Raw genomic sequence first — 3,703 nt, forward strand, 5'->3', positions numbered from 1 at the left:
GCCAGGTGGGGCAGCAATCGGGGGGCTGGGATGGGGCATGTGGGCCTTGCAGGGGGGTGGTAGCCCCTGTGGGGTCCATTTGGCCCCTGTTGGGATGCCATACCCCTTGTGTGGGGGCCAACTCCCCTGTTAGGGGGCTGAATCCCCTGTTGGGGGGCTGTACCCCATGTGTGGGGGCTGAAATCCCTGTTGGGATGCCATAACCCCTGTGTGGGGGCTGAATCCCCTGTAGGGGGGCCATAACCCCTGTAGGGGGTCATAGTCCTTGTGTGGGGGCTGAATCTCCTGTTGGGGGGCCATAACCCCTGTGTGGTGGCCATTGCCCCTGTGGGAGGGCAGCACAATATGTATTCATGAATTCATGAAACATATTTAGAGTTCACTTTGTTTTTATGATAAGAGACTTGTTTTAACACTGTAAGATATATCAGTAAAACATTGTCCAACTGATCACTGTCTCTGTCTCACTCTCTCTCTCTCTTTATTGTGGTCTTTTGTTTTACTTGTGGAGGCACATAGATTTGGGAGTATTTTACGGTGACTTTGAGATTTTTTTTATCAGGGATTTTTCAGTTTTCCAATAGGGAACACCAGAATTCCTGCTAGGGAGACCAGTGGCAGGACCCTGCCTGCTTAGAGCTGGCACCTTGGACCCAGGCTGACCTCCTGGCCAAATGGAGCCAGGAGGACATGCTTTGACAGTTCAAAGCAGGCCACCACACCTGGAACATCTTCCAGGCGATAGCTGCCCAGATGGTTGGGCAGGGGGTACATGTGGCAGTAGTGCTGCACAGTGGCCAACCCTGCAACCACAGTCCACTGGCAGCTGGCCCAGAGGGGCAGATGCCTCTACTGGCTGTGCACTCCCCATCCAGGTCTGGCAGGTGCACAGCAGGTCACAGCCAGGCAGCAGCTCCCAATGCCAGATTGCTTCAGTGGGTAGAGGGTGCAGGGAACTCTCAGGGTTGCTTCAGCAGTCCAGCTGGCACAAGGTACCAATTGGCTGGGTCCCAGAAGCTCCGGAGAGCTAGTAGCCCTGAGCTACTTGCCAGGGCAGCTTTTTATACTGCTGGGGCCAGGCAGAGCAGCTTTTTATACTGCTGGGGGCTCTAGCTCCCCCTGGTTGCAGATCCTGGAGGAGCCAGGCAGGGTTATTTTGCCCCAAGTGGCACAATTTGCTCCACACCAAAGTGCATGTCTGAGCATGTGTGCTGAAGCAAAAAACCCCAGATCAAATTTGCACTGCTTCTATTTGAGCTGCTGCAAGCGCACGTGCTTGCATGTGTGGACATGCCCCTTGTGAGCATCTCCCTTTCTATCTGTGAGTGAATTGGCTGCTTTCACAAGCTGCCAGTGCATTTGATCTTGATGAAATGGATGGATCCAGAGAAAGGGGCCACAAAATTCAAGGCTGTGTTGTGGGAAGGACTGCTAAGGAGGCAGCTGATCAAAGGATCATAACAGAGGGATCCAGATAAGAACCCCTAAGTAGAGAACCCCAGACAGTGCCATTGTTCCAAGAAGCACATCAGCAGCAGAGAGGATGGGACTGAACACACCCTACCCACACCTTAACTTCCTAAGTCGTCTGATATGCCCCAGAGCCAGACGTTCCTCAGCAAGGCTGCTCAAGACTAGTTCATAGTGAGACCAAGGGCTAAAGAGTGGTCACAGACAAGCTTGGAGTAGCTTCATGGGTGAACTTCTAGCTCTGGGAAGGTTCAGCCAACTTGCGTGGGAAGAAGTAGCCAATCCCATGGAACATATTACTGATGTTGTACAGACAAGCCATGAGGAGTCAGTGGTACCGCCCAGAGGAAGTCTGCCCAAATGCGAGGTGACTGGGGAACCAAAATAGACCCCATGTGTTAGCATGTTTGTAAACCTTGGAGTTAGCATTGTGTTTATCATAGTGGCTTTCATACCAAAATAACACAATGACATAGTCTGTGCATGGGTACTAGAAAAAACATACATGATACATAATACACCCATAGTATCAAATATGCCATAACCAATTCTGAATGATTAGATCATGTACAGTTAACAGCTGTTTTTAATGACTGTGGCACATCAGATGTTTTATTTAGGAACACAGAATATGATTAACTTGCCTCCTGGGACTAATCATACACAACATATCATTTAAAAAATCATTTTATACTTCAAGAAACACAAAAATCATTCAAAATAAGCAAATGTTTAACTTCAAAATGTCTTAACTGACTTATTTTTATAAATGTTCTCTGACTGAGACTGTAGGCAATATAGGAGTGTATACCTTTTTATGATCAAACAGGAAGTTCCTTTTGAGGTGACACTTCGTAGCCAAGAAGGATCCATTTACATAGTATATCATAGCAAGATATGAGCTGCATATGCTTGTTCTGGGATACTATTTGAGTGATTTGGTTTTTTTTGCCATTGGAGTATTCCAGTACAATCCCTGTTGTCTGCAGTTTACTTGGTAAAAAAGTACAATGCAAATGCAAAACTGCTATATCCTGTTCCCATACCAGGGGGGCTCATTAACCCTCAGCCTCTGGGCCAGAGCTGGCCTCCAATGTCATGTCATCTAGCTCATGGGGCTCCTCACTGGTCTGAAAATTTGGTGGTGGGGGAGAGGTGGCACCACTTTTCTGCTGCCAAATTTCCAGACATGTGGGGAGTCTGTCTGGCTGGATGGGATGGTGTGGGGCCTGATCCTGGTTGGCAGAACCAAGTGGGGGTGTCATGGCCCATTCCTGGCATGTGTGCCAGACAGCGGCAACACAGGGCCTGAACCCAGGGCATGGGGCCAGACAAGGACCAGTCAAGGCCAGATGGGGGTCTGATCCTGGCACGCAGGGCCCAGTCTAGACCATGGACCAACTCCATATCACTCATCTGGCCCATGGAGCACCACTGCCATACAAGAATACACTATATATTAGTATAAACACTTTAATGGGAGTTTAGTTGCCTGCATACTACAGAGGTTGTACGATTTTTACTTTAATAGTATTGTTAAAACATTATCCTTTAATGCATGGACAGGCTTAACTTGCTGAAGGTTTCCTAGTACTCTCAATGTTCTTGTTCTCCCCAAGAATCTATTAATTGTTGTAGCAGTTTCAGGGCTTCTACCCCAAGTCTGACACCCCTCTGGTGGTCAGCCGTGCCTGCTGTAACCCCCAATCTCTGTGATTCCTCCCCTTTTTTCCCTACCTGCCACTCCTTTACTATTGGTTACAATCAAAATTTGGGAGTCTGTCCTCAGTCACCAGAGTAGCTCCTTAGGTAACTCATTCAGCCTTGTTCATTATCAGGCTGCCCTGGTTTGGCCCAATCTTAACTGTTAAGTAAGGCAAAAAATTGCACTTAAAGCCCCAGTGGCCTAATGGATCAGGCACTGGCCTCCTAAGCCAGGGATTGTGGGTTCAAGTCCCATCTGGGGTGATAGTACATGTCTTGAGTTAATCTTCTGCTTCCCTTTAGAGCTGGATACAATGATCTCATGAGTCCCTTCTAGCCCCTAATGTCTATGAAATGAAAATCTCTCCCCATAACTCAGCCAGCTCATCCCAGATAACAACTAAAAGTTTCTCCCTAGCACCAAACTCTGGGCTCTTAGGCCTCTCTCTCGCAGGCCTGTGGTATCTGCTCTGCACTTGAGGCCTGTGGTACATGCCTCCAATTTCTCTTGCTAGGCACCTGGAGTAGC

At 48.4% G+C, this 3,703-nt stretch overlaps 1 non-coding gene across 1 annotated transcript; it reads left to right on the top strand.

The window, feature by feature from the left end:
* The first annotated feature begins 3,365 nt into the window (after positions 1-3,365).
* On the top strand, positions 3,366-3,438 carry TRNAR-CCU. Its single transcript has one exon. It is a non-coding gene; the product is annotated as a tRNA-Arg (tRNA).
* Positions 3,439-3,703: the final 265 nt, after the last annotated feature.

Source organism: Gavialis gangeticus, unplaced genomic scaffold (genome assembly GCF_001723915.1).
Source record: "Gavialis gangeticus isolate Ggan-Ray unplaced genomic scaffold, GavGan_comp1, whole genome shotgun sequence".
In the NCBI taxonomy this organism is placed as follows: Eukaryota; Metazoa; Chordata; order Crocodylia; family Gavialidae; genus Gavialis; species Gavialis gangeticus.